Below are 10,285 nucleotides of genomic sequence, written 5' to 3' on the forward strand. Positions count from 1 at the left end.
TTTATTGTCTTGAATGATATATATTTTCTGTTACCAATTTGTGATGTCAGTTGTTTCGTTTTTCAAATGGTGCAAGTTCTGTGTTTATTTTCATATTTTTTCAATGATTGTAACTCATTATATATTGGCTTTTACTATCAGATTAAAGAAATCCAATCTAAAGTGTTGTTTCAAAGCACTAAAGGAACTAACACTGTACATGGCGTAAACTTGGTGAAGAGCTCACACAGGGATAACACTCAGCTGATATATTCTAAACCTGAAGTTCACCTACACACCTCACACAGGGATAACACTCAGCTGATATATTCCAAAGCTGAAGTTCACCTACACACCTCACACAGGGATAACACTCAGCTGATATATTCTAAAGCTGAAGTTCACCTACACACCTCACACAGGGATAACACTCAGCTGAAAAATTCTAAAGCTGAAGTTCACCTACACAAATCACATAGAGATAACACACATGTTCTTCCATGTCTGGATGTACAAGTCATCCTGCGATTTTAACACATCTAGTGTCAAGTTTATTGAGAAACTTAGATTCAAGCTGCTATAGAAAGAGTAGGGTACATGATGTGTTGGTGACATTTTCTTTGTAATACTTTCAGGGCAAGGTTGGACGCTCATTGTTCAATAAACAGAAAGGAACTAAACTGATCTCCAGTTTGTATATGAATTTGTGGGACAGTGTTTGTTATGTAGACGACACAATGGCACAGGGTTCTACAAAGTGATTGTACAATGATTGTGCTTCAGCTCAGGGCCTAGATTTTCCAAGCTTTCTTAGTGCTGAGAGAGTCATAAGTGTCGTACATTAACATTAACATTGACTAGCTGATCACTATGAGAGCTTCGAAAATCTAGGCCCAGTAGTCCAGGGACTTATAGTTCAGTAGTCCAGAGACTTCTGAGGCTTATGGTTCAGTAGTCCAGAGGCTTGTGGTCCAGCATCCCAGAGGCTTATGGTTCAGTAGTCCAGAGACTTATGAGGCTTATGGTTTAGTGGTCCAGAGGCTTGTGGTTCAGTAGTCCAGAGGCTTATGGTTCAGCATCCCAGAGGCTTATGGTTCAGCATCCCTGAGGCTTGTGGTTCAGCACCCCAGAGGCTTGTGGTTCAGCATCCCAGAGGCTTATAGTTCAGTAGTCCAGAGGCTTGTTCATCTCAGAGGCTTTTGGTTCAGCATCCCAGAGGCTTGTGGCTCAGTAGTCCAGAATTGCAGCTCAGCATTCCAGAGATTTGCAGCTCAGTATTCCAGAGGGTTGTTGTTCAGCATCCCAGAGACTTACCACGCAGTAGTCCACAGGCATGTGGTTCAGTAGTCCAGAGGCTTGTGGTTCAGCATTCCAGAGGTTTGTGGTTCAGCATCCCAGAGGCTTCTGGCTGAGTAGTCCAGAGGCTTGTGGTTCAGCATCCCAGGGCTGCTTAATGACACAAGCTGTCTGTGTTAACACAATCGACTCACTTTACTGAAGATGTGCCTGTTAACAGCTGGGAGGTTAGTTTCTGATGTATTTTGAAACCTTGTTTCATTCATGACATCAGTGACTGGACATAACATCAAAAGCTTCTATATAAAATACTTTATTCATTTGATTATAATATCATATGCAAAGACATTAAAACTACTGTAAATGAAATAAATATGGATGGAATGTTTGACAGTGTTACACAGTCAAGGACTTCAACAAGGCATACAGACAATAACTTCTACATCAGCAAGGCTCACTGAATGCATTGTTGAATAACTCTCCTGGGTTTGATGGCACTCTTCCTGATCTGAATGGTCAACCATTAAGGGCTGAGGTCAGGAGTTCCTCCATATCACGGATAGTTTGTTTGAAAAACCTACTGACATTGTGATAACAAGACTAGACAGAGTCCCTGGTAGAACAGTCACATGGGATAAGATCGCAAGTAGAACAGTCGTGGTGTAGAATCACAGGTAGAATTGTGACACAGGATAAGGTCCCATAGACAGATGTTCACCTGTGACAAAGGTTTGGGACTCTCTTGAAGGAGCAAAACGTGTCAGAAAATAAATGCAGTGCAGTCTTGTCAAAAGTATGTTGCGCTCTATTAAAAGTAGAATTACTGCCTTAGCTCTATATCAAAAACATATTTAACCAAATATAGTAATATTAAAGGTCACATGCTACCAAGAAATCAAATATATTTAAAAGACAGTTATCACTAATTCATGATACTCAAAATGCATAGTTGATTAAGAAAAAAACAAATAAAATTTTAAGTGTATAATCTCAAATCAAAAGTGCAGTATTTTGTACAGGGGTTTACCTCCCTCGAAATGAAGCAGCCGCAATACTGAACCCAGTCAGAGCTAGTGGGTGTGCACTCAGTTTAACAAAGCCTTTTCTTTGGCCACTAGTCCCTTATCCGATACACTTAGCTGGCTCTGAGTTTATGGGTTATAAGCCAGATAGGTGTTAATTTCTAATTGCATGTGGTCAATGATTGAAGCTGTGCATTGTATATTCAAGCAGGCAGATACATGTGTCAATAAACCAGACATTGAGTTTTCTCTTTGACAGAGTCTGCTAAATAAACACGTTTTAAAATCAACATGTATTATGAGCACAACACAGCATAGCAGTTTAAACCACTTTTCCCCCCAGCGCTGGGGGAAAATTAGTGAATCGTATGAACTTTGCTTTTGCTGGCATTTTTTCATTGCGCTTTTCTTCAGCTTTATAGGTTGAATTGCCATTTTGTATGATTTGTTTCGGTAAGAGCAGACCAAAAGGTATCAGAATCTTCAAAGTTGCATGTGACCTTTAATAAATGTGCTGAAATAAATATTTCCATGTTACAGTATCTAAAATAATCCTAACAAAGTGATTTAACATTGACAAAAATTCAATAAGTTAACAACATGGTAAAACGTGATAAAAACCATTCCTGTCACTAAATAGAACAAAACAAAATACACAAGTGGAACCAATGACTGGCACAACTTCAGGAGGGACTGGTAAAAGTGAGATATCACAGTTTACAAGCTGCCATTTGTTACAAAGATCACCAAAGTCTTTTACATACATTCAGTAAATCAGGCCAATACTGACACATCTGTGTGAATATATGCAACACTTGTGGATTTCAGAACACTATGATAACAATATCACAGGGAACAGTAACGGACAAGCATGGTGCAAGCATGGTGGAAACATGGTGGAATAGGGGATCCTGTCTGATGTGCATATGACTTCACGTACCTCAGCTGTGAGGAGTGTTCACAAAACAATGAAATAGAACATACTGTATCGTCACACAAACCTAACTGACAGGCATCTAATGACTGATTGTCTATATCTCCACACAAACCTAACTGACAGGCATCTAATGACTGATTGTCTATATCTCCACAAAAACAGACTTCATGTTTGTTGATTAGTGCAGTCAAGTGAAATAGTCTGTAGTTAATGCCACAAACAAGCAAGTGACTTGCCTTACTCAACTGAGAATGTGAAGATGAGTGTTCATCTGTACCAGTGTAACCCAGGTATTCACAGGGATGCTAGCTGACCCTGTCTTGCTGCCACAGAGAGTCTCACTGCATATGAGCAGACTATACAACATAGAAACACTGCCTACACACAGCTGAGATGGAAGGAATCAAGGTGACAACCACATATATGGACATAACCAAGGTGAACCTGAAAAAAATCATAGAAGTATCAAAACTTGATGTAAACTTACAAAGTAACAACTGACCTGATAACATTCCCTGACATGAACCTGTCACAAGGTGGCAGATATAACACAATATGATAGGATGAAAGCACTTGTAAACAGCATGAGAGTTAACTACAGACCTCAAATACTGGAGGGTGTTAAGAAACTCTGTTGCCATGATTACACTAGTTCACAATGGAGTGGATGTTGGAGATGTGGCATGTACTGGATGTTGTTGGTGTCAAGTATCTGTTACAGAAGGAGAGCCGTAAGTGGAGCAAGTCTGTAAAACCCATACACATACTGACAAGCCAGGAACCAAGAATAGTCGTGAATCTGGGATTCAATCTCATGATTCTATGAATTTGTTACAGTTAGGGATGCCTCAGGTAACAATGTATCAAACTGTTTCATATTTTGTGAGAATCCTCGGTTTCTTTAAAACTAATTGACTTCCTCAACCATGTGCAAATGAGACCAAATCAGACATGATCTGATCTTATACTCTGATACACTATCTCGGAGTAAAGATCCATCATTGATCCTCAGCTCATGTGAATTTCTAATCAGCTAATAGACGTCTTCACAGATTTCTGAATCTGAAAATATATTATTAACGATGTACCATTTCTGTAAACTATAGTGCTGTTTGATCACTGTGAGCAACTAACAATATCCTTAACTATCAACAAAGGTACTTGTTGTTTTTCAAAAGTAGGAAGTAGTATGATGGTTCCCCAGAGTCTGTGAATTTGAAACTACAGACTTGCAAGTTGCAAGTTGCATGAGACAAGGGAGGTTGGAGCAGTACCAGTGTATCCTGACACAGTTTAAGTAAACTTAGTGTCAGTGTATTTCGTTACAGTTTATTTCATCTAACAAAACCTAGTAGAAGGTTGCGTCAGGTAACCTTTGAGCGACCAATGACAGTCCAAACAAATGCGAGACGGTTCAATTCAACCAATCAGACAAAGGCTACTATTTAGGGATCGGAAGGACTTTCAAAATATTCAGGTCACCGACCCAGATCTCTCCACAAACAAAAATCTGCATATAACACAGTTAACTGATCTGCAGTATATACGCTTTGGGGTTTCTGTTGACATGGTTACCATTAGCTAATATTTCCGCAAGATAACATCCTTGAATATTGATAAAAACACTATTTTCAGTGACTGTTTACTCACCGTTGTCATGGTTGTACATACGCCGTGTGCATCACCCGGAAGCGAGTGTACACTAAATAGCATTCGGAATTGTTCTGGTACGAACCTTTTCGAGATAAAAAGTTCAAAAGATATGTGCGAATGTGCACTTTCACGATTTGGTAATCTCAAAGGTTACCTGATCCGACCTCCCATAAGGTTTTGTTAGACTCAGTAGTGGAGTGTAATGAAAACTACTGAGGATAAGTTTATTTAGACTGATCCTGACAGGTCTCAACTACTCGGTGGTATGTGAGCAGCTTAAAGAAATGTGGCAATATAGTGTATATGCCATCTAGTCTGTGACACAGAGATACAACTTTGATCAAGGAAACAGCATGTGAGACTATCGATCTAATTTTGTAACTGTCTGGTTTCACAGTATGTGGAAGAGAAACACAGAAATATTTCTATCTGAGGTTTCTCTGTTGTTGGACTGACCAAAAGAGAATTAACATCAAAACACCTTTTAGCATCTTTTGTATCAGTTTCATGCTCACAAACATTTCCAGATTTGCAGACTACCCTTGAGGATATTAAACATACCCTGTTGTTTCGAAGAACCAGAGATAACATATCACATTGTAAGACTTTGTAATACTAGGTAACACTTGGCTCTGTAGCTGACCCTTCTGCCTGAATGTAATACTAGGTAACACTTGGCTATGTAGCTGACCCTTCTGCCTGAATGTAATACTAGGTAACTCTTGGCTATGTAGCTGACCTTTCTGCCTGAATGTAATACTAGGTAACACTTGGCTATGTAGCTGACCCTTCTGCCAGAATGTAATACTAGGTAACACTTGGCTATGTAGCTGACCTTTCTGCCTGAATGTAATACTAGGTAACTCTTGGCTATGTAGCTGACCCTTCTGCCTGAATGTAATACTAGGTAACACTTGGCTATGTAGCTGACCCTTCTGCCAGAATGTAATACTAGGTAACACTTGGCAATGTAGCTGACCCTTCTGCCTGAATGTACTACTAGGTAACACTTGGCTCTGTAGCTGACCCTTCTGCCAGAATGTAATACTAGGTAACACTTGGCTCTGTAGCTGACCCTTCTGCCAGAATGTAATACTAGGTAACACTTGGCTCTGTAGCTGACCCTTCTGCCAGAATGTAATACTAGGTAACACTTGGCTATGTAGCTGACCCTTCTGCCTGAATGTAATACTAGGTAACACTTGGCAATGTAGCTGACCCTTCTGCCTGAATGTACTACTAGGTAACACTTGGCAATGTAGTTGACCCTTCTGCCTGAATGCAATACTAGGTAACACTTGGCTGTGTAGCTGACCCTTCTGCCAGAATGTAATACTAGGTAACACTTGGCAATGTAGCTGACCCTTCTGCCAGAATGTAATACTAGGTAACACTTGGCTATGTAGCTGACCCTTCTGCCAGAATGTAATACTAGGTAACACTTGGCTATGTAGCTGACCCTTCTGCCAGAATGTAATACTAGGTAACACTTGGCTATGTAGCTGACCCTTCTGCCTGAATGTAATACTAGGTAACACTTGGCAATGTAGCTGACCCTTCTGCCTGAATGTACTACTAGGTAACACTTGGCAATGTAGTTGACCCTTCTGCCTGAATGTAATACTAGGTAACACTTGGCTATGTAGTTGACCCTTCTGCCAGAATGTAATACTAGGTAACACTTGGCTATGTAGCTGACCCTTCTGCCTGAATGTAATACTAAGTAACACTTGGCTCTGTAGCTGACCCTTCTGCCAGAATGTAATACTAGGTAACACTTGGCTATGTAGCTGACCCTTCTGCCTGAATGTACTACTAGGTAACACTTGGCTCTGTAGCTGACCTTCTGCCTGAATGTAATACTAGGTAACACTTGGCTATGTAGCTGACCCTTCTGCCTGAATGTAATACTAGGTAACACTTGGCTATGTAGCTGACCCTGCTGCCTGAATGTAATACTAGGTAACACTTGGCTATGTAGTTGACCCTTCTGCCTGAATGTAATACTAGGAAACTCTTGGCTATGTAGCTGACCCTTCTGCCAGAATGTAATACTAGGTAACACTTGGCAATGTAGCTGACCCTTCTGCCAGAATGTAATACTAGGTAACACTTGGCTATGTAGCTGACCCTTCTGCCAGAATGTAATACTAGGTAACACTTGGCTCTGTAGCTGACCCTTCTGCCAGAATGTTATACTAGGTAACACTTGGCTATGTAGCTGACCCTTCTGCCAGAATGTAATACTAGGTAACACTTGGCTATGTAGCTGACCCTTCTGCCAGAATGTAATACTAGGTAACACTTGGCAATGTAGCTGACCCTTCTGCCAGAATGTAATACTAGGTAACACTTGGCTCTGTAGCTGACCCTTCTGCCAGAATGTAATACTAGGTAACACTTGGCTATGTAGCTGACCCTTCTGCCTGAATGTAATACTAGGTAACACTTGGCAATGTAGCTGACCCTTCTGCCTGAATGTAATACTAGGTAACACTTGGCAATGTAGTTGACCCTTCTGCCTGAATGTAATACTAGGTAACACTTGGCTATGTAGCTGACCCTTCTGCCAGAATGTAATACTAGGTAACACTTGGCTATGTAGCTGACCCTTCTGCCTGAATGTAATACTAAGTAACACTTGGCAATGTAGCTGACCCTTCTGCCAGAATGTAATACTAGGTAACACTTGGCTCTGTAGCTGACCCTTCTGCCTGAATGTAATACTAGGTAACACTTGGCTCTGTAGCTGACCCTTCTGCCAGAATGTAATACTAGGTAACACTTGGCTCTGTAGCTGACCCTTCTGCCAGAATGTAATACTAGGTAACACTTGGCTATGTAGCTGACCCTTCTGCCTGAATGTAATACTAGGTAACACTTGGCAATGTAGCTGACCCTTCTGCCTGAATGTACTACTAGGTAACACTTGGCAATGTAGTTGACCCTTCTGCCTGAATGCAATACTAGGTAACACTTGGCTGTGTAGCTGACCCTTCTGCCAGAATGTAATACTAGGTAACAATTGGCAATGTAGCTGACCCTTCTGCCAGAATGTAATACTAGGTAACACTTGGCTATGTAGCTGACCCTTCTGCCAGAATGTAATACTAGGTAACACTTGGCTATGTAGCTGACCCTTCTGCCAGAATGTAATACTAGGTAACACTTGGCTATGTAGCTGACCCTTCTGCCTGAATGTAATACTAGGTAACACTTGGCAATGTAGCTGACCCTTCTGCCTGAATGTACTACTAGGTAACACTTGGCAATGTAGTTGACCCTTCTGCCTGAATGTAATACTAGGTAACACTTGGCTATGTAGTTGACCCTTCTGCCAGAATGTAATACTAGGTAACACTTGGCTATGTAGCTGACCCTTCTGCCTGAATGTAATACTAAGTAACACTTGGCTCTGTAGCTGACCCTTCTGCCAGAATGTAATACTAGGTAACACTTGGCTATGTAGCTGACCCTTCTGCCTGAATGTACTACTAGGTAACACTTGGCTCTGTAGCTGACCTTCTGCCTGAATGTAATACTAGGTAACACTTGGCTATGTAGCTGACCCTTCTGCCTGAATGTAATACTAGGTAACACTTGGCTATGTAGCTGACCCTGCTGCCTGAATGTAATACTAGGTAACACTTGGCTATGTAGTTGACCCTTCTGCCTGAATGTAATACTAGGAAACTCTTGGCTATGTAGCTGACCCTTCTGCCAGAATGTAATACTAGGTAACACTTGGCAATGTAGCTGACCCTTCTGCCAGAATGTAATACTAGGTAACACTTGGCTATGTAGCTGACCCTTCTGCCAGAATGTAATACTAGGTAACACTTGGCTCTGTAGCTGACCCTTCTGCCAGAATGTTATACTAGGTAACACTTGGCTATGTAGCTGACCCTTCTGCCAGAATGTAATACTAGGTAACACTTGGCTATGTAGCTGACCCTTCTGCCAGAATGTAATACTAGGTAACACTTGGCAATGTAGCTGACCCTTCTGCCAGAATGTAATACTAGGTAACACTTGGCTCTGTAGCTGACCCTTCTGCCAGAATGTAATACTAGGTAACACTTGGCTATGTAGCTGACCCTTCTGCCTGAATGTAATACTAGGTAACACTTGGCAATGTAGCTGACCCTTCTGCCTGAATGTAATACTAGGTAACACTTGGCAATGTAGTTGACCCTTCTGCCTGAATGTAATACTAGGTAACACTTGGCTATGTAGCTGACCCTTCTGCCAGAATGTAATACTAGGTAACACTTGGCTATGTAGCTGACCCTTCTGCCTGAATGTAATACTAAGTAACACTTGGCAATGTAGCTGACCCTTCTGCCAGAATGTAATACTAGGTAACACTTGGCTCTGTAGCTGACCCTTCTGCCTGAATGTAATACTAGGTAACACTTGGCTCTGTAGCTGACCTTCTGCCTGAATGTAATACTAGGTAACACTTGGCTATGTAGCTGACCCTTCTGCCTGAATGTAATACTAGGTAACACTTGGCTATGTAGCTGACCCTTCTGCCTGAATGTAATACTAGGTAACACTTGGCTATGTAGTTGACCCTTCTGCCTGAATGTAATACTAGGAAACTCTTGGCTATGTAGCTGACCCTTCTGCCAGAATGTAATACTAGGTAACACTTGGCTCTTTAGCTGACCCTTCTGCCAGAATGTAATACTAGGTAACACTTGGCTATGTAGCTGACCCTTCTGCCAGAATGTAATACTAGGTAACACTTGGCTCTGTAGCTGACCCTTCTGCCAGAATGTAATACTAGGTAACACTTCGCTATGTAGCTGACCCTTCTGCCTGAATGTAATACTAGGTAACACTTGGCTATGTAGCTGACCCTTCTGCCTGAATGTACTACTAGGTAACACTTGGCAATGTAGTTGACCCTTCTGCCTGAATGCAATACTAGGTAACACTTGGCTATGTAGCTGACCTTTCTGCCAGAATGTAATACTAGGTAACACTTGGCTCTTTAGCTGACCCTTCTGCCAGAATGTAATACTAGGTAACACTTGGCTATGTAGCTGACCCTTCTGCCAGAATGTAATACTAGGTAACACTTGGCTCTGTAGCTGACCCTTCTGCCAGAATGTTATACTAGGTAACACTTGGCTATGTAGCTGACCCTTCTGCCAGAATGTAATACTAGGTAACACTTGGCTATGTAGCTGACCCTTCTGCCAGAATGTAATACTAGGTAACACTTGGCAATGTAGCTGACCCTTCTGCCAGAATGTAATACTAGGTAACACTTGGCTCTGTAGCTGACCCTTCTGCCAGAATGTAATACTAGGTAACACTTGGCTATGTAGCTGACCCTTCTGCCTGAATGTAATACTAGGTAACACTTGGCAATGTAGCTGACCCTTCT

Source organism: Haliotis asinina, chromosome 3 (genome assembly GCF_037392515.1).
Source record: "Haliotis asinina isolate JCU_RB_2024 chromosome 3, JCU_Hal_asi_v2, whole genome shotgun sequence".
NCBI lineage: Eukaryota > Metazoa > Mollusca > Gastropoda > Lepetellida > Haliotidae > Haliotis > Haliotis asinina.